Source organism: Rhea pennata, chromosome 3 (assembly GCF_028389875.1).
Source record: "Rhea pennata isolate bPtePen1 chromosome 3, bPtePen1.pri, whole genome shotgun sequence".
Lineage (NCBI taxonomy): Eukaryota > Metazoa > Chordata > Aves > Rheiformes > Rheidae > Rhea > Rhea pennata.
In genome coordinates, this window is record NC_084665.1 from 6,092,868 (window position 1) to 6,115,038 (window position 22,171).

The 22,171-nt window shown below is 40.8% G+C and overlaps 1 protein-coding gene across 3 annotated transcripts in view; it reads right to left on the minus strand.

The window, feature by feature from the left end:
• COMMD1 (copper metabolism domain containing 1) overlaps positions 1-22,171 on the minus strand; it is an 82,885-nt gene that overhangs the window by 29,890 nt on the left and 30,824 nt on the right. The window contains exons 3-4 of one of the 3 annotated variants that reach the window (XR_009957821.1): positions 19,603-19,696; positions 16,801-16,815 (exon numbers count right to left, since the gene is read on the minus strand). The exons of 1 other annotated variant lie outside the window; for it this stretch is intronic. The gene's annotated coding sequence lies outside the window, so the exon portion shown is untranslated. Of the gene's footprint in view, positions 1-16,800; positions 16,816-19,602; positions 19,697-22,171 lie in introns of those variants that run through there. One more of the 3 variants, XR_009957820.1, reaches the window with a different exon arrangement.

A 22,171-nucleotide genomic window follows, 5' to 3' on the forward strand; every position in this document is an offset into this window, starting at 1 on the left:
TAATCCATGAACATGCTAACAGAGTAACTAAATACAAATTTCAATTTATAAAGCAAAGTTGTTCACATTTGCTAGTAAAACAATCCGTATTCCCGTCTGAGTAAGGTTCAAAACACCTCAATCAACTTGTGCCTCAGATAAGCTCTAAAAATAGCTTGCCCTTGGAGAGCTTTGACCAAAACAAATTATCCAGTTTAGTAAGCATCATTCTCTCATTATCCTAAAGATGTTATGCTTACCAGAGGAATCAGAAACAAAAATTGCAGTTTTCTCTTCCTCAAAACTACAGAAGCTAGCGGCTCCTAACGGAGTTCCACCTTGGAGGAGTGCAATAGCCCAAGCTCTGTGGATTCAGAAATGAAAGTCAGAAAATGTTATTAGCTCTCCAAGTATCTTAATGCTTGGCATACGTTACAGCCAACAGGGCAGAGGTTCACCCTTAGCTCCTGCTTGGGGATTATCAGCTGCTTATCATTTTCTCAAAGCACAAGCATTACAAATGGTAGCGTGAAGCTTGTAGGCGATCGTCACGAACAACCCTCGGAACAACCCCAAATTTGCAAGTATTGCAAGTAACAGACTGCTGTGAAAATGCTGAATAAACATGGGAAGACTGTAACTTTCAAAGAGGCTTTTCATTAAAACAGCCCCGCCGGAATAACAATCTGTATCTGTACACAGTTGTCATCCTCAAGTATTGCTAAAAGTTTGCTTAAAATGCCACATTTCAAAAATTCCCTCTTTGACCACCAGGATATTGAGGGAACCTGATGTTTTACTCATACAAAACCTTCACAGAAAGAATCTTTTCTATGGACGTGATTTCACTGTCGGACTTGGGCACCTCACCCAAAACTGGTACCCTCCTTGCTGCTTCCCCACCACCCCATTCTGGAAATCAACCCAGACTTGCAGATTACAAGCTACTACGTCCATCTGCTGCAACACTGCAAAAATTCCACAGTTGTTGACAAAACTAAGTCTTGACCTCCAAGCTCCCTGACTTGCTTATTTTGGCTCACCTATTACTGCTTATACTGGACGTCACATAACAAAGAAGAATTCAACCCTATTTAAATCAGCATGTTTAACCCAAGAAAGTACGTCCTAATAATTTCGATATTTCATGTGTGCAAATACACACAAACATAAATACATAAACAGAAATGCACTGTATAGCATAAAGCATCTAATACATATACAGAACATACTAGCTGCAGATACTTAAGGTCTCACCTTACAATTATAAACACTGCCATAAGTACATGTTATCTCCACCAATGATGGACAGCTCTCTCCAGAAAGAGCATGGAAAATGGTGGTACGATTGAAATCTGAAGATAAGGAATCACAGGGGAAGTGGAGAGATGCTTTTAAGAGAAATGATGTCAAATGAAGCGTAAGTGGTTATCTGCATATGGTTTAAATGCTCACAGGAGCAGTGGGAAGACAGCTAGATAAATACTGGCCACCATCAGCTTTGCCCTCTTTAAAGATAGAGGATGCTCAGGGCCAATTTCAAGAATTAAATATGATTTGAGGAGATGACAATTATTTTTGCAGCAAAGCTGAATAATGCCATTAGCACCAAATATGAAAATATGTTTCCAAATTTGAAATGGATTTCATCTTTCCTGAAAAACAGTAATCATTGAAGATTTTTGTGTAAGACTTATCACTACAGTAACAGTGATTAAAAAACTTGCAACTTGTGTGGTTTTCTTATCCTCGGCAGAATTTCAAGGACCCATGTACCAAGAATTAACAAGTTTCATCAAAGCTTGCTTGCTCCAATACACGTGTTTAAAGTATGCAGTGAAGTGAGCCACACACTACTGCAGCAAGCACCTCAGTGCGATTCAACATTTGGCTTTGAACTTGGGTATTTTCGGCTTTTTCAAGAAGAGACAAGCACAGATCAATCCTCTTCCTGCTCACTGAAAGTAAATAAAAATAAAGCTCTTCTCTCCCAGTAGCATATTATTAAACATAATAATGTGAGTGAGAACAAGACGTTCCGAGAGCTCCATTAATCGACATCCCAAATCATGGCAGGAGAGCCACAGGAAGCAGCAGACAAATAAACAAAAAAAAAAACAAAAGAAAAGGAAAGAAAAAATACATTTAAAATCACTGAGGAGTCCCAAATGTGTTCAAAACCTCTTCTAGAAAATGAGGCTTATCATCCCAGGGATGTATTTCATATGCATTTTGGTCCACAGATTGCTTGCTCTGCTAGAGGGACGGGGCCAGGATGCCTGTGCAGGGAAAGGCAGCCGCTGAGCACACAGACCTGGGCCAGCCCAGCACTAACCTGAAAAGCAACAGCTCTCGAATGGAGACGTCATTGCACAATATACTCAAAATATGAAAAAATTACGAGGCCTTAAAATAATTTATCATCTTTAACGTTCAGCACTAACTTCATATTAAACCTGTGACACAAACCTTCCCAGACAGTTTTTGGATTCATTTTAGATGAATTTAGGAGCTGCAGAATGAAGTTCTGGACATCTCAATTTTTCTTTCTCAATACTAGTCTGAAAACCCAAAGCACTTAACCCAAAAGAACTGGGTATGGTATGAGAAAATGTATCCGATCTCAGGTTGCATTTTTGTTGTTTATACACCACACTCACAACAACAATCAAAATATGACAATAATGGAAACATTAAGACAAATACTTTAAAGTTTAAGACACATAACCTGAAAGTCTTTGAATATTGTCAACCAGTGGTACAGGAAAATGCACAAAACACACTTAAGCCCGGTAGAAAACGAGAAAGAAGCATCACTGCGTGACGGAGGTGGCAGTCACGTCAAAGGAGTTTTCCAGATAAAGACGTGAGCTCTTCTGTCCAGATTAGTTTGAGGTTGACTTTAGAAGATGACGATACCCTGCATCTCTCCAACAAACTTACTTTCTCTTCAAACAAAGAGCCACATCAGCGCATGAGTAATCTGACGAGGAAAAACTAAGCAAGTAGATACCAATAAAAGCTGTGCCACACAACTATTGAGACAGTTGCACTGAAAACGAAGTCCAAACTAACTATGTTTTGTATCAGATACCAGCCTAGTCCCTAACGTAAAAATGTTAAAAATCAAGCATCTCCGACTCCTGCCCAGCTGGTGAACCGGTCTTGTTTGAGATGGTTTAGTCTTCTGCGCTTTAGCAAATGAAAATGTCTTTCTTAGGAGCAGTGACTTTATAATTAGACACTGTAACAAGGACTCCAATTCAACGCCAAGAAAACAATAGTCGACCCAGTCCTTCCCGCGTGAAGGAGCTGAATGCTTCATTTATTCAGGTCACTGTAAGGCAAGCTAAGTTTAAAAGATCAGGCCTATGTTTTTCATGTAGCAAAGCCAAAAAGCACTAAATTTAAATACTGAAAACAGAAGAGACATTGTCCCAGTACTTTTTCAAGAGATATTCTTCACCACTACTCTTTTTTCACAAGACACCTAATGAGCCAACAGGACTGAAGTGTAACTTTGTAGCAAAACATCTATTTCCCTGCTATAAAAAATGCAGAGAAATAAGAGCTAGGTGACAAAAAACTCCACAATCTGGCCTAGAATTGCACAAATTGGGAAAAGTGCTTATTCTCCCTCCTAGGCTTTGTGCATGAGGATACATGTGTGTCTTCCCTCTTAAGTGCACAAACCCGCAACCCTTTCCAACCAAGTGTGTAATAAATACCTTAAAAAAAAAATCTGTGCTGATGCCAGTGCAAAGAAGCCGCTTTGCTCATCTTTACAGGACTCTGCTAATCGGCTCTGGGCAGCCCATCTTCTATTATCACCTTTTGGTCATGTAAAGAGACATACAACGCGACAACACAGATTTGGTGGATTTTTGAAAGACAAAGTTAAATTCAACGCTACAGCTTCTCTCTGAGCACCTCAGTAAAAGGCCAATTTGGCAGTTGGCAACAGAAGGCGAATCCAGGCTTTCCTGCCAGTGCAAACCCTCAGGATCTCTCTCGGCAAGAGATCCTGCTCACTGCTACTCCTAAACCTAGAAAAGGTAGAAACTCTGAGCTTGGTGGTCAAAACAGCCTCAGTCCGACCCGCAGCTTCCCGTTCATTGCAACTTTTGTGCTGGCAATTTTTCCAGCGTAGTGGATGACACCGAAACGTGAGAATCTGAAGAGCTTTCTCCCAGTGCCATCCTTCACAGTGCAGGATTTGGCTGAACAACTTAACCTGAAAGTCCAGCATTGAAACCCGACAAGTTTTTTCCTTACTAATGAATTAACAGATACATCATTTCAAAGACATATGTTTTGCATATACAAATCTCCTAAGAAGCAGAAGGGTACAACACATTTTGCCTTGTTCACTACTACTATAAATTCATTTCTGTACTGCAAAGTGATACAGTTCTAAGCCTTGACTAAGACTTTCCTCTTTTTGACCTACAGGTTCCTTTGCATTGATTTTTAAAGGAGGTTTCCAGATCTTGAACATTAGCAGGACAGCTCCCTGTGGTAAAATTCCTTCACCCAGTGAATGTACTGGATAGAGACAAAAAGATACAAAACGGACTATGCAAAGCTGAAAGATAAAGAAATGGAGAAGTGAGTAAGCGTTCCTTCAGATCTGTCTCCAACAGGAAAGCTCTGCATACAGCGCTGGCCACTTCCTGCTCAGATAGGAAGGAATTAATTTTACCAGGGTAAATAATTTTTGGAAGTTGAATAAATACTTGCTTTAGGATACTTTGACACTTTCCAACCAAAAGATGTAAGAAATTGGAAATCAATCTTCACAGTCGCGAATCTATGCTCTGCCAACTGAAGTTCTTCCTGCTTTCCGTGTTATGTAGTTAGCAACATGATGCCCCACAGTCTCATGAAGTTTCACAAAATACAAGTTCAAGTAATTTTAGCAAGCCCATGCTAAATCCTATTTACTATAAAACGTACTCACTCTTCAAATACTGATACTACATTAACTTGAATTTCATTATTCTGTATTTTAAGACAGAAAGATATACTTAAAGATTAATGAAGGCAGTGGAACAGTCTCAAGTTAAAAAACAAAACTGAAGAGGTTTAATCATCTGTGCAAAGACATTTACATCTTTAACTGCAAGTTTAGAAAATTACTAAAGAGTTGTACAGAACTTCTTTTGATGGTGATACTGAACCAATTTGTACTTGAAAATTTTGTTTCGTTTAGAACATCTTGGGTGAAAAAAAAATCTTCAGCCTGCTCCTCACTTTCATAAGCAAGAACACATTTCTCCATTATTTCCATGACAACACTAAACCTTCCACAAACATGTCACCTTAATCACAAAATTGTACTTGTTTTGAATCATCATCTTTCTTTAAAAATCTGTTTTTAAGGACAACATGTAAGAGAGTCTAACTTGCACAGGTTCAAGCAGGAAGAAACAGGACACTCCTACACTGGAGGGCAACAACCAGCAAACTCTCAGCTTGTATTTAAGGATGATGTTACAGGCAAAATAACATGATACAAAGAAATACCTCACCGGAAACTCCTTTCATAGCCTCTCCTTCCTGTCAAGAAGTTTATATGGCGTGACCTACCAAAAAAGATGCAGGAAAATGCTGCCAGTGAAGACACGAGTGTGTGTGTGCTGGGGGGAACGCAGCTTGGGAAAAGATGACAAATGGGTGTCTACGCCAAGGACAGACAGTAAGCACTCGTACTAGGATCGAAAAAAGGTCTCTCTCCTGCCTCGGCTGAACTTGGGAGATGGCTTCTTGAGATGTTAGCCAAACAACCAACAATCTTTCACAAATACTTGTAGAATAAACCACACTGAGGAGTATTCACACTCCTTTCAAGCAGCTAAGCTGCTTGCAGTAGGAAGGTAAGTCTTAGGCTAAATTTGCCCTCTGAGTCAACTCCGAATCACTCCCCGGAAAGGCCTCTCACTCCACTGAGTACACAAGGAACCTACATGGACCCGACTCACAAAACAGGCAATTGAGTAGCAATTTTGGTTGCCAAGATTAGGTAGGGAATGAGTCTTCCCTATTGTCACTCTTCTTGGAGGCAATCGCTTGAATTACCTTTTTTGGATGGTTTCTTCTCTGTTTTAATTCAGCTGGTCCATCAGGTAACGTTAGATTTGTATCTTTTCTAAGGTTATCTCCGACACCTTGGATATAAGGATAGCCTGGTAGGGACATAAAAGCTCTATGAACTTCTGTTATCCTTATGACTAGACCCTAAGGAATAGCCAAAAAGTCTGTAAATGTATCAGGATCCATATTGTGGAGGAAAAAACACTACTTTCAAATCAAGACTGATGCAGCTGCAGCCAAGCTGAAGAACAACAAAGTACTACTGTGCACTAGGACAAGAGTGAGAACAGTGTCTGCTGGAAATTGTACTGCAGTTCTCTCACTGTGCTTTGAAAACAAACCCTGTCCTTCAGATGCTGAGGGGCAAAAAAAAGAAAGAACAAAAATAAAAAAAAAAAAAAACCCAAACTCAAACATTTTCACTCATTTCACTATATAGCATCTGTAGACTTAGCTTTTCCATTTGCAACAGCATAGCTGAGGTGTAAAAGGCTTTGTTACTATTACATGAGCTCTGTGTTTTCCAGAACTTTAAATATGATTCTCATCATCAGGTGTTTCTTTAGGCTGGTGTCACTCTGTACACTATTATTTCTTAAGATTTAGGTACGGCCTGATACGCTGCTTGTGCAGTAGCTAACCAGCTGCTCCACAACAGCATTCCCGAATCTGCCTTCAGAAGGAAACGATCCCCAGGAAATGCTGAAAGTTTGCTCAGAACATAGACATGAAGGAAATCAAATCCCTTCAAAAAAGAAACTTGTGTTTGAAGGTCTTTGCTCACTCGGCATTATATCCTATTTCTGAACCTGTTTCTACCGTCTGTTCCATGGGTAGGAGAGAGGTAAAATCTGCAACATGTAATCATTTTGGTCATTTCAGAACTCAACTACACTTTCAGATCAAGTGGCAGCAAGAAAATAGGCCCCCAAAGTAGAGACTGCCCTAAGACGAGCACGGCACAGAAAGGTCAGCACTGAAGTCCTCATGAATGCAAACGAATCTGTGCAGCATTTCAAAGTTGTTGCTGCAAAAATATCACGTCTCTGCACAACGGAAATACTACCAAATTGTAGTTAGGTCCTCAATAAAGCACAAGCTATCAATAAAACAGATTTTTAATTTGTCAGATCGGGCCTCACGTATCTCCATTTATTTCACGCAGCAAAGGACAGCCTTCGAGAGAGAGCTTTAGGTGGACAAACACGAAGACGGGGGCTCTGCCCCAGGCCGTTTGACCCCGGTTAGGCATTACTTACTCTGGCAGAGCTCCACCAGAGCAGTGACTCAGCACGGCCGCCGCTTTCTAAACAACCGCGTCACGGGAGGAGGCTGTTTCTCTGCTAGCTCAGCATCCGTTTCATCATTTTTGATTTGACATGTTCACTCCTTTTTATCACATTTAGCACACGTTAATCTCCGTGCAAGCACAGAAACCACCAGAACCAGGGGCCAAATTCTACATGCCTTTCTCCCATGGGAGTAGTTTAATTTGTGCCATCAATTCTGGGAAAAGCCTACAAAGCTACATATTGTAATTCTAATACACACAAGGGATAAAGGAACACCAGAATTGTACAGCTACTTTCATCAATTCTTAGCAGATTGTCACTGGTGAAATAATGTTTTAGATGATGGCATCCTATACATGTCATGTGAGCCAATATTCAGTCACTTACATATATTTCTGGCAGCTGATCTTTTTTTTTTTAATCACCATAAATTCTAAATCTAATTATTGCTAATATGTCTTAGCTTCACTCTCCTAAACTCCTCATATATCCACATAGAAATAGGGTCCTTTCTGTTGGAATTCAGTAGAATTATCTTCTTAAAACCCTTGGCAACATGGCTGTGTCTTTCTTTTTAAAGATCCTGAGATTAAAAATAATTATAATTAAGAAAATCACTTAAGAATCCGTTTTATTTAGATACTGAAAATTAGCCTTTATCCAGCCAACAATACAATTTATTTAGATATAGCAGAATATGATCTTCTGTGTTTCGATGTTTATATTCTTATAATTCTCACAGGAGAAAGCTATCCCACTCAACAGATTTTAGGCTTTTTTTTTTTTTTAATCTTGCCAGTATGCAGTAAGTTACTTTTTAGCACATCTTAACCACCTGGTCCTTATGTGACCCAGGAAACAGAAAAACAAGAATTATGGTATGCACAGACAGCTAAAAGTTCTTGCTAACTCGTTCCTTGAGTTTAGCAAGCTTAACAGCCCTCAAAATAAATTCTTAGTTCGTTTTGGTTGTTCAAAATAAAGTATGCTTCAAGTCAGGAAGAACTAGTAATTACGGACCTGCTGGTTTCAAGAGAGGATAACCCATTCAGAACCGCGTACCTGCTGAACCGCAGCCGTCACGGCCAGCTTCTGAACACCATCATTTAGGGCAGGCGCGTAGCACAGTAACACTAAGAGCAAGTTCCTGGCACGGCCTCCTTGAGTTAGACCAGGCAGTCAAACGGACCTGAGAGCTTACTGCTGCCAAAACAGAGGTCTTCTCCCCACCCCAGAGAAGCCACCAAACAAAACGGACCATCTCCCCTTCCTCCAGCCTCCAAGTCCTAGCACAGCTGGTTATTCTCCCTATGCCAGCTCTGGCAGTCACGTCTTCTGTGAGCTACTTCTGTTCACTACCCTGGCAGAAAATTAACCCAGTCAAAAAAGTGAGCAACTTTTTGGGAGAAGGAAGAAGCAGAGAAGGTGAAAGGAGACTAAACCCTCTCTCTTTTAGTTGTCACCTTTTGTTAGACTAGCTCAACCATGATGCATAACTTCAGTATTAATCAATAGGGCAATTTTTTCAAGGATAACATCAGCTAAATCATGTTACTAACAACACTCTTCTATTTTGTAAGAGGTAGGGTATTACCACACCTGTACCTGTAATTATTCTTATATCACAGGAGCCTTTGCCATGCAGGTAAGAAAAATTATAAAATCCCCTGCTACCAACAGCAATGTTTAAACACATTTAGGAGTTAGTTCTGTCCTCCTGCCCATGGCCAAGGCCTTGTGGTCTGTATGCAGTGGATTTTTAGATGTTTCAGAAAAAAAATCTGTTTAGGCTTTCAGAGCCAGAGCAGTAAGAATTGCTTCCTGATCAAATTACAGCCTAGTGAGGTTAGCACAACATCATATTATTTTGTACTTCTGCTTTGAAAGCATCTTTTCAATATTTATTTGATATAAATTCCTAAAAGTGGAGATCCATTCATATTTCAGTGGGTAATTGTTTTACACAGGCACACGAATTGTTTTCCTACACCTGTCAGAAGTTGTTCTCCTAAAGCTAAAGCAGTACAAGGTAATAAGGCAATGATAAGCACAGAGCACTAAGCAGGTCATTAAAAATGAATTTCTTCTGAGGTAAAGAGTGTGACTTTGTAGTGGGAATTAAGTAGGTCTGTTGTTTAATCATCTTGGAATCAAAGCAATAAAACACTTATGAAAATTATTTGACAAGTACATGCAGGCAGTGAGATGGTGTTTAAGATCACCATGGTACCTGACTGCAATGCTGCTGCAATGACAGCAATAGAGAAATCTGTAGGTGTTTCAGACAAGCCAAGCTCTGCAGCTCTGCTTTAGATTCTGATTTCCTTGGGTGGAAAAAAAAAGGGAAGGGAAGAGCACAAAGGTAAATATTCTGGATATTATTTACTACAAGAGAAGAGACCTTACAATGCGGGGGGTGAGGGGGGGGAAGATGGTTCTTTCCTTCAGTGCTCATGAAACCAGATGATGATGATGATGATGTTCAGCATCCATGGGGATGCAAAACACAATTCCATGGTGATGTTGCTTATACTAATATTAAGTAAGCAATCTGCTACTTTAAAAATGTTATGTACTTCTCTCCCACTTTTTTAAACGTTCCCTTAATGAAACATTAACTAGAAATCAGTATCCCATGCAGCTTAAGCCCATCCACAAGAGGAAAAATGAAAGATGCTTGAGGAGAACTAAAACTTCGAAGGTTTACACATATACAACACAACAGTATGTTTGTAGGCTTAGAAATAGGGCTGGTAGGTCGTAAGCATGACATATAGCACTAAACGATCCCTCTCTTCCTCATCCTGTAAGAAGTAAAAAATTTCAGCTTCCCAGCACTCCTACGAGGAAGGGGACAAACTAAAAGCAAGAGAAACCTTTTGACAGCGAAGAGCTGTTACAGCAAATAGTTACATAAACAGTAATTTTTATAACGAATTACCAAATGACAGAGCCATAGTCCCCCCATCTCCACCCCCAACACAGGATTAGGATGCAAGCAGTTGTTTCTGTGCTATACTGGGACCTGCCTCCCACATAAAAGTTATCATCAGCATGTTGCATTTCTAATATGCCTTATACAATTAAAAATAAATCAAGCATTGGTATTAGCATGAGTTACTGGATTTCCCTGGAAACAAAACCAGATTTCTTGCAGGAATCTTGAAAGAAATGTTCCTCGAGTCTCTCTGGGGCTTGCTCTACATTGAAAACTGGCCTCAACACCAGCAACTGATACTTTGCTCCTGGCACACCTACCCGAGTGGCTGCCCCTGCCTGGAGCTGCCCAGGGTACAGCTTTGCCAGGGCCTGGCTACTGATAGAGCATAAGTTTCCAAAGAAGATAAAGTCTGTGTGTCAACAGACATGTATGCTTGCGAGGCAGCGAGTTACAAGAATACCCAACATATCGTACTGACACGTTTTCGTATCAGAGTGAAAAAACTCAGAAGTAAGAAGGAATGCAAGACAAAAGGAAGAGCAGGAAAAGCCCAAATGGCTTGTTACAGACAGACTTGTATACAAATAGAACACTGTATATAAAACAAAACATATTCAAAATTTATTGGGGCGTAGAGCTACTCCATTAGCTTTGTAAATCGTAACTTTTTTGACCCATGAACACAGAAATCTGCTAACAATGTAGCATAGCACTCAGTGTGCATGAAGGCAACTTTTTGGTGATACAACATAGCTTTTCTATTTAGATTATTATGCTATCACTATAGTACTCAGACATATACCTTCCCTGAAAGCACACTGCAAAATCCTCCTGCCTATTCCGAAATACTGATTGTATAAGTAAAGCACTTTGATTCAAAAAGGCCAAATCGGCTGACTCACTGCTTTCTCCTTGGTTTGTTTCCAATTAGTACTGGCTATAGCAAATCTAAATAGCAAGCCTGAAAGATAAAGCGTGTTTGTACATGGGAGAAATACTATAGACAAAACGCATCTTCATAGTTTCATGTTTAAGAGATCTAATTGTATTTTATTTCGGCACAGAAAAATGTGTCCCATCTGTTTGGCTGATGCAGTCGTTGTTTCAGTCAAAAATATTATTAAGTGTCAACAGGATGCTGAGCAGGCTCTTTGCATTAACAATGCCTGCACTGTTGAATTATGTTTGCCACTGGAAAAAAAAAAAAAAAAAAAAAACCTATTTCAGTATGCAACATACAGAGCTAGTCTCCTCAAAGTAAATGGACTCATTTGTTCATGTATGTTGATTTTCAGTTCCCAGAATTTATCTTCAAGTAAGTCCAACTAAAAAGAGCAAAAGAGGAAGACTTTTGTACAGGCTACAAATAGATGACAGATGAAGTAGCGGGGGAAAAAAAAAGACATTATGATCCTTTGGTTAGTTGATATTTAATGAGACAACTGAAGACTTTATCCAACCCATGCACAATTGATTCTCTTGGCAAATCTATTAAATCCCCTAACAGCATTCTGTTTGAAGCTCAGATTGCCACATGATCCGCTAGTCCAAAGGGAAAGAAACAACAGAACGACCAGCGTCCTCGTGCACTTTACAGCCACATGCTGGAGGATAAGAGCATAGTATCATTTGTACAGTCAGACACACAATTTTAATTGAGTGTTCTGCATACCTTCATGGCAACTACAGCTTGCAAAGACACATGCCTCTGCCCATCCCCAGCACTAGCGCTAATCAAATCTCCAAGGCAGCAAGCCTGCCTTCCCTTCATGCGAACCCCACCTAGCAAAGCTGCTTCTCAGAATAACCATCATCACGAACAAAATCACACAGCTCAGCTACGTAAACCTACCAGATAAACCTTATTATTTAGGATACATTAATTCCTATATACTCCTATATCCCAAGGAATTTCCGTATGTTCCATGCTTGTTTTTAAAGCTCTGCTTTAACGCTGCAGTCCACTCCACTGAATCTACACAGGAAGAACTACACACAAATAATTTCATCAACAGGTTCAAGTGCCTGCTTAAAAGGGAACGCAATTTAACCCATTCCAGCTCCCTAGGAAAAGAATCTTTGCCACAGAATAAAAGAAGAATACACTGTTTCCATAATGTGGCACTGATTTCAACACAAGAGCGAGACCAAGCACACAAAACCCGGAGACATCCTGCAAATCTAAAGCCTCTGCAGGACAGACTCCACTGTTTTATGTGAGACATGAGGAGCTTCGGCTTGGGCCAGTTCATGGCCCTCTTGTGCTACAGAACTCCAATAAGCAAAAAAACAAGGTAGCTCTGCTGGAACTAAAAAGAGAAGCAGAAAGAATCAAGTCTGAGAGCGAGGAAGCGGGTGATCAGCAGACTGAGGGTGCAGCGGCAGAAGCAAGAAGACAGGAAACAGAAGAAACAAAAGTCGAACTGGCAGAGGAAGGCAGGAAAGAAACAGGGAGAAGCAAAAATTGCAAGAAGTACGAAGTCACCGCTGGGAGGTGAGGTGCCCCTCAGGACCCGCCAGAGCCCACGTGTGCTCTCTGGGCCTTGAATTTGGGCTGTCACAAGGCAACGGTGTGAGAGCCTCCCACTCTCAGACTGACTCCTGTCCCCTAGTTAGCAGCAAAACCATCATGACTGATGCCCAGACAATCTTCTTCAAGCAAAGTATTATATTTAGAAAAGCAGTGGAGTACCTGAAAGGCAAGTCCTGCACGTTAGCTTGCCACGCGTTGAATGATCTTCTACAGATGTTCCGAATAACACGACCTTCTTCCCCTGTCACAGATGACAAACTCTTCCCTGGACAAACACTGTGTAACACTGATTATTTTATAATGTTTTTACTGTCTAGTTTTCCAGCCTGGCAAAACATATAGTCATTTTAGCCAAGAAAAAAATGGCAGCACCTTTCATGTGTGCAGTTGAGTCATAGTCAGGTAGCCTGCATATATTCCCATGGGCTTCAAAAAGCATCGGTGCAAGCTAGTGTATGTTACACATTAATATAATTTTTTCTGCATAATCACCTACTTCCTTAGTTAAGCCACAGATTCACCTTATCAACTAGACAATATACTCTATGATTACATTCTACTATTTATAAAAATATTATTGCTTAGCAATCCCAGATTTCAGAAAAGGAAGACTGTAAGAAAGGGATGAGGCTTAATATTTATATATATATGTGTGTGTGTGCTCATATATGTATACACATATATATACACAAATGTATACACACATACATGAAGCATAAGTCTCTAGACAAACCAAATGCTGCCTCTTATTTGAAGTGATTTAGGGCACTGACAACTGCAAAAGAAAAGAGAATTGCTAAAAAGCCATTTCTCACATTTTGGACAGGGAGGTATTAATATTCTGCTCCAATACACTCAACTGGTCCATCTCAAGTTTTCTTTGGCCGAAAGAATCCCACTAATATTTTCTCCAGAGGCTTCTGAATATCATGAGTGTTCTGAATTTATTTGCATGTGACTATTAAGTAAACTTATTTGCCCACAGGTAAACGTTCTTGTGTACATACAGGAGGTCCAAGCCCACACTTCCTGCACACCAATCTTAAGAAACTCTTTCCAACCCCATTCTTAAATATTACACTTAAGAAGTACAGTTAAACAACATACATACTACAAAGTAAAACTCTTCAAAATGCAGAAAACATCAGAATTGCAGTTACCAGGCAACCTTAAACAACCTTATGCCTTTTTGCATACGTACTGCATTTCAGTCTGCAGTTACAAGATCCAATGCTATTTTTTTCCACTGAATGCCATTGCATTCAGTGCCCAGCATTGACTCGGGGCTGCATAGTGAAGTAGGCTGTGGTCTGCGGGGCCGCCTGGACTCATTTGTTGCAGAAGCTGGAAAGTGCAGAGGGAGGCAGACAGGGAACTGCAGCAAGACGGAGAAGGATCTTATGGCTAAAGCAGCTCAACGACACCCCAGAGAACCAGGTTGAGCCTTTGCAGTAAAGGCCATGAAATAAGGGGCATGTCACTCCAACAACGTTTTTCCAAGCGGTCACTTCCTATGTATTCCCTGTTTTCTTAATGCTTGGTCTGAGACAACTGGGGTTTGACTTGCAGAAGGACTGATGTCCATCACAGTGGTAAGTGTGCAGTCAAAATGTACTCTGGCTATACTGCCAAGGCTAAGCCCTCTGGAAACTCTGGTGGAGGGATTTTCAAATTTGGGCACCAAAATAAGTGGAAACTTGAGATTTTCTCTCCTCAGACTGTAACTTTGAAATGGGAATTATAATATTATCATAACTGATTATTAATGCATGAAATTTTTATTACAATAATGCAGTTTGCATAGGAGTCTCCATAGTAATATGCATTATTAAAGTAAACCATGAAAAAATTCATGATTTTGTACCCAAAGCATATTAGAAAGGATGCCAAATAATCAAGAAAGAATGGATGAAGAAGACAAGCTACTTAGCAGCACAGTTTCAACAAGTCCCTTTTATTCTGGGCACTGACTGAAACAGAGACTGTGCTAGAGAAAAAACAAACATGATCAGAGCCAAGCAAAGGGCAAAAAAAAAAAAAAAAAAGAAAAAAAGAAAGAAAAAAGAAAAGAAAAAAGAAAAAAAAAAGAGAAAAAAAAAAGAGGAGTGTGCACAGGAATCATGCTGCAGCAGTGAATGCCAAATAGGGAAGCTGGTGAGACACCACAGAATGAGCCCTAAAGCCCTAGTGACAACTCCCAGCCTGAAGGAAAAAGACTCATCCTTCACGTGGACAGCATAAGGGAGGGTTATTTGAAAGTACTTCCACTTCTTCAGAAGAGAGACCACTAGCCAGGCCCACCATGAGCACACCAGCCCTAGAAGTCACATCCAAGCTCCTCACTGAGAAGCCATTTTTCCCACCCAGTCTGAGTGCAAAAGTGCTTGCAACACTCAGTCCTCTGGCCTGGGGCCCTGCTCGCTGCCCTGAGAAAAAGCTACAAGTTGAAATCCATCCTGGGCATTAAAAGAGCTTGCAGAGCTCTGCAGGTTGTCCTGAACACGCAGGGCTGTAAGAAAGGCACTCAGAGGGTCAAGAATGAGGTTGCCTCCCAGGTCTGGGGCACAGCATCATGCCTCTGTATCTTCCTTCAAGTATCTTTCCCTTCAGCTGTTAGGATGGAGCGGTGCAAATCTCCTGCTCTCCACCTAATCTGGGTTGCCAGCCCTCACGTAGCAACCTCAGAAAGTTTAACTTAGACCTATAACTGTAAAAGTGCTCTTTCTAAAAACAACGCCTGAGGAGAAATGATATCCAAAACCCCCTTTGAAATCATAGAATCATAGAATCAGTAAGGTTGGAGGGAACCTCTGGAGATCATCTAGTCCAACCCCCCCGCTCAGCAGGGTCACCTAGAGCATGTCAGACAGGGTTGCATCCAGGCGGGCCTTGAAGATCTCCAGAGAAGGAGACTCCACAACCTCTCTGGGCAACCTGTGCCAGGGCTCCGTCACTCTCACAGTGAAGAAATTCCCCCTCACGGTCAGGCAGAACTTCCTGTGCTTCAGTTTCTGCCCATTGCCTCTTGTCCTGTCATATGGGACAACTGAAAAGAGTTTGTCCCCGTCCCCTTGACACCTTCCCTTCAGGTACTTGTACACACTGATCAGATCCCCCCTCAGTCTTCTCTTCCCCAGGCTGAAGAGGCCCAGCTCTCGCAGCCGTTCCCATAGGGCAGGTGCTCCAGCCCTCTGATCATCTTTGTAGCCCTGTGCTGGACTCTCTCCAGTAGCTCCATGTCTCTCTTGTACTGGGGAGCCCACAACTGGACGCAGGACTCGAGATGAGGCCTCCCCAGGGCTGAGGAGAGGGGCAGGATCACCTCCCTCCACCTGCTGGCAACACTCTTCCTAATGCACCCCAGGAGACCATTGGCCTTCTTGGCCACAGGGGCACATTGCTGGCTCATGGTCAACTTGTCATCCACCAGCACTCCCAGGTCTTTCTCTGCAGAGCTGCTCTCCAGCAGGTCAGCCCCCAGCTTGTCCTGGTGCCTAGGGTTATTCCTCCCAAGGTGCAGGACCCTGCACTTGTCCTTGTTGAACCTCATGAGGTTCCTCTCTGCCCATCTCTCCTGCCTGTCCAGGTCTCTCTGAATGGCAGCACGGCCCTCAGTTGTGTCAGCCAGTCCTCCCAGCTTGGTATCATCAGCAAACTTGCTGAGGAGGCACTCTGTCCCCTCATCCATGTTGTTGCTGAAGAAGCTGAACAGGACTATAAAGTACTATTCGTTCAGAGTAGAAGTATCTGGTTTAGAATAAAAAAATGAAGAATAACTACATGTAATTTTCTTACCAGGTGGCTTCTGCAGGAGGATCCTGGTACCTGAACATCTCCTAGACAACCATCAAGGCCATCCGGCTGTGGCAAGCACAGTCCAATCCCACAAAGCACCTCAGCTAAGCTCTCCTCCAGCAGCTTTGAGGAACAGTCTCCTTCAGAGGTTAGTGAGTCTTTCTGATCTCCAAGTTCTGTGTCTGGAAAAACAAGCCTCCCTTTTTTCACAGGAACAGGAGCTTAAGGTCCTTGGAAAGAGATCGGTTTGTCCTTTGTCTTTCAAATCCTTGTCCTTAGCTGGCATATTGTCTTCCCTCTGTTTATTCTTTCCTAGCTTCCACTAAGCTTGAATCAATGTATTCGCAGAGAAAATTGTTATGACCCGAAGTGGCCAGGTCACATATAATATTAACACAATTAACACATTTCTGTGCTCTTGGATCATTGCTTATCAGCACCACAACTGTCACACACTGCATCTGGCATGTTTAAACTTGTAAGTACTTACGCTCTGCAAACTTAATGCTTGCTTAATATGGCTTAGGAAAGGAGACACATTTAAAGAGGTTTTCTATATCCTTTCATTTATATCTTGCATTAGCTTTACTTGGAGAGTTTCATTTTAATCCAAATACAAGTCTCTTGTCACCCAGCAGCCAGCATTTCTCTGGCTGACAGAATTTAATGACATTCATTCAAGTACTCCCCCGCCGCTATAAATGGAGAAGTTGCCTTTCTGTTCTGTTTTCACTTCCTAGAAAAAGAAGGCTGAAAAAGCTGGCCTCATCTCTCCACCTGAACTGAAAAAAGCAACAAAGTTTTATCTATACTCTTCATTTGAGGAGAGTGGTCATGCCACGACTTAGTATGCAGTTCAGACAAGGGTGGGATTTCTCATCTAACAAGAAGTCTCTACAGCTGAGCTAGAAACACTTGCTTTCCTTGGAAATGGACACTTTTAGGGTATGGTCCAATGCAGACAGCTAAATCAAACCAGATCTATCACGCCCTCAGACAGCCAGTTTCTCTCATGGACTCTGCAGCAAATCCAGGGTGCCTAGCTGAGATGCACATATAGTTCATCTGCTCAGATGAATTGAGCCAATAGTGATCAAAACTCCATAGGATAGCAATGGCAATGAAAAAAACCCCCATATTTCAGTACACACAGAAGCCTACTGGATTCAATTCGTATCTTTGCTTGTATGAGGGAAAGAGACAGAAGAGCGACAATAAAAGAAGATGCTGTTGTCCGTGCCCGCACCTTGGTAAGGGACACAGGATGTGAATGAACAGCTCCTTTTCAAGTCCCCACAGCAGCAGCAGCAGCAGCACAAAAGCCAATTCTGTCAAGTGTTGTGTTTGTTCTCATTGTATAATCACAATATTTGTAGGCAGAAACAGGTTCCAGCCTAATTAAGTCTGAGCAGACTGGAGCTCTTTCCCAAGCAGTCGTACTTTACAGCAGTCTCTAAGCATCATGATGATATTTATTGGGAAACATAAGCGCTCCATTTCCATAAAAGCAAGCAGTTTAAAATTAGCTGCAGATAATTCAAAATGACTGCTTAGAACAGAAATGTAATTTTCTGAAAGGGGCTATTGGTTCTGAACATGATGCACTGCACTCATGATCTGTCATGCCTCATTACTTCAGACCAAATAAGTTGGGCTGGTGTAACTTGACACATTAGAGACTCTCCTCAATGTTGAGTTCTTTTAAGATACTGCCTTCCAGGCTGAATTCTAAAAAAGCTGATATTGAACTAATTTTCTCAAGTCCTGTGGCATATTTACAGGTTAAATGGAATTTAATTTTTTTAATAGTACTTAAAGCACAACACTACTTTTGAGAGTGATTCACAGAAACGGAATCAATTGACTTAAGAGTTTATTGCCCGTAAGCATTCAAGTATCACTTCACAGGTTTAAAAATAATTATTTTAGAAGCCCTGCATATACAATCAAGGTTAAGAAGCTGTCAGGGACTTCCAATTCCAGCAGTAATTTGGCAGTATCTCATTTGGTTTAGCCAGTGCAAACTAAGTGTAGGGACAGAATGTTACTGATTTGCAAAGGTGGAGCTCAGCCATACTCAAACACAAGGAAACTCTGTTCTTTCCATCTTATACCTATCAAACTCCACCTACAATGGTTTGGCAGCTCAAATTACAATGCCATAATCTCTGTTACTTTTACATCGATGCAGCTGATTATAATTAAACCATTTGGAATTTGAACCCATGTACGGGGAAGGCTAGAATTTAGCACATCGGTCCTTTGGTAGTGCAGAATCAAGGTAAAAAACACCAGAAACTTAATTTTGTCTCTAAAATGAGAGATTTTACATCTTCCTTTTGAAATTAAGAGGAAGAAAAACCCCCATCATTTCAAACAGTAACCAAATTAAGCAAATGCAATGTAAATTATGCTTTAGCTGTCTTATTAACATATTAATGAATATACATCAGCAAGCTGAACTAAATCTATATTGAAGATTTGCATGGCTGATTATCTTTGTGGAGTTTTGCATCTGACAATTTGAAAGGAGGACCAAAAAAAGCCATGGAAAGGTCTATGCAAAATTAGAACTTAAGTTTTTAAATCAAAGGGCTGTTTTGTATCTTGTATAAATTAAAGAAAGAATCTCTTCCTAAATGAAGAGGCCTTGTTCTTGGAATTACATTCAAAGCACTCATCTCCTAAACATGTAAGGTTGTAGGTAGGACAACATCTTAACCAAAAGCATGTCCTTCTCCCAAACATCATCTTTCAGAAGAAAAAAGTAGGGAATCTCGTGCTTCAACACATTGCCTCAGGAATATTTTCAAAACAAACAAAAAGGTGAAAAATTAAACAAAGGCAAGCAAGGAAAAAGCAGAACTTATTTTGTTAATATTGTTGACAGAAATCAAATTGTTGCAATCAGAAAAAATAACACTAAAATAAACACTATTTGCTAAAGCTGTGACTAAGTCAGGACTCACATGCCACTCAGTTCTACTCCTTGCTGTTGTCATGCTTCTGGTATCGCTCCAGACTGCTTGCCAAATCTGTGATTTAGTTTGCCACGCTTCCTGCCTAACATGGGCAAAAATAATAGGACAAGTATTTTACTTTATTTATTGTTAACGACTGTAATAGCTGAGAAATATTCTAAAAAAAATATACTAATATATAAGTAATAATACATAGTAATACATAATACAAAATATAAATAATATGTAATAAATGAGGCAAGTACACTAAACCAGCTACTGAAAATATCAAGATTCCACTGTTTTTGTAATCTTCCAGATTTCAATTTTGAGATCATTTCTGAATCAGATACCTCTTCCACACTTCTTCAGATTAAGTCTATAATATTGAGCTCATCCATCAGCCATGTCTCTCATTCTCTATTAGACAGCTGCTTTCTTTGAAGAAATGCTGGCACTTGAGAGGTTACCGGCAGTGCACAGGAAAAGCTGCTTTCCTTCTCAATTTTATGAGAACACCAGCTAGTATTTAAAATGGGTAATCTTTTAAGCATATAGGTTTAAATGAGAATTTTTATGGCACAGAAGAGTTCTTGATTTCTTTGCTCAATTCTGCCCTCACTTTGTCCTCTCAACAATTTGGTCCAGATTAAAAATAATTTGGCAAAAAAAAGGGGGGGGGTGGAAAGGGAACAGAAAGTTTTAATTTGAGATGAATTAACTCAGCCATTTCACTCCCAACTCCATAAATGCATCTGGAGGAGCACAACGGTGAGAACAGGTAGCAGAGGTCCAGAACGAAGTTACCGTTGCTGCAAGCAAGGGGGAAAAAAAAAAAGTAAAAAAGAGTAGTAACCTAAAACTTCCAAGATTCACACATTATTTTCAGCAAGAGTTCTGTTTACTGCCTTCCTTTTGGCCAGTGCTTTCTGCACGACGAAGCGAAGACCAGAGTACTACGGGGCTTTTGTAAGACAAAGCCAGTAATAAACGAGGCAAGTGAACGTGCGGATGCAGATGAAAGGTTTGAGCTTCCTCAGTGCAAACTGCCACCAGGCATCTGCTGAACCCACGCAGGGTGGGTATCCGCAGGAAGATCCCGGCTTCCTACCGTCTCAGTCCACTCCCCTGAGAAGGGGCATGAACCGCTCCCAAAACATTTTGCTGCATCTGGACATGCCCAGGTAGCAGCAACGACACGGGCAGAGCGAGAGAGTCCGCTTTTCCACAGACCTAGCGCCAGTGTTTTGAGTATTTCACGTGCTGAATAACTACGTTTCTGTTCGAGGAACTCGTAATGCCTCAGCATTAACACGCAGTTACTGCTTGCCAGGGATGGTCTGGTATACTAACAAGTTCCAGCAGCTATAATTGAAATCCTTCAGTTAAAGATTTTGTACATTTTTTTTTATGAATGATACGAAGGAAACGAAGAAAAACATGACTTTATCTATTTCACTTTTAGCTGGGATGAGATATATGACCATAGAAGGAAATGACTAAAAGTACAGAAAGCCAAAACTTGCTAGAAATTAGACGATAGCTATCTTCTCAATAAAAAGATTTCACTGAGAGACCTGCCTAGAAATTGCATCCTCCTGTTGCCCGTGCCTTCTGCTGCCCAATTTATTAATAGAACTCCTCACCACATGGGAATTCAATTTGTGAATAAATGTGAAAAAAACCCAAAGCTGCTGGCAGATTACATACAAGCTGCTCAAAACAAATGGCACAGGCTCACTTTTCCCCTCAAAAACCCAAAATACATAGAGAAGCACGAGTCTAATTGTACAGCTGGCAGTGAGTGTGGGTCACTACTGTGTACGTGCTCTTTTTGCCAGATGGACTCTTGCACAGCCAAAGTCCAGGTGTTATAAAGAATATATATGTAACACAGAACAAAGAGAATCCAAGTGATCAAATAGCAAAGAAGGGCATGGGTTACACAGACTTCTCTCCATTACGGGCCAGCTTTCCGACTTTGTACCTTCTGATCTCTTTTCTGCAGCAGCTCTTCCTAATTAAAATAAATTAAGTAAGAACCTATTGTTACTTACACCCCCGAATGCTAATATTCAGGGATCTCAAGAGAGACCACGACAAACCTGGAAGGATCTCCACAGAGCTTTTCAGCGGCAGTGTGGCACACTGTGAAGAGTAGAAAGGCTGGCCAGCTGGCAAAAAAACAATTTTGAATGTACTTGGCCAGGCCTGTGAAAACAAGATGTTTGTCAGCCAGCGTAGTGGGCACTTACGTTCATAACAAGTCCTTTTTTGTTGAGTTTTCTAAGAAAGAATCCTTGTTAATTTTGATATCCAAGTGCTCTGAAGAATGGAGATGGCCAGAAGATCAAAAACTAAGATGAAAAGAAACAAATCCCTTTGGCTTGCTATATACAGGCTATCCAGTAAAGAAGGTGCTTTTTTTTCTCCTTTTTCTTCCTTTTCGAGTATCAAGGAGAACTTTTGGCTTTGATTAAGGAAAAAAAAAAAAAAAAAAAAAAGGTAAGATACAATTTTGCGTCCTTCAACCGCCTTTCCCTCCAAGATACATATTACTTTGCAAAACAGCACACAT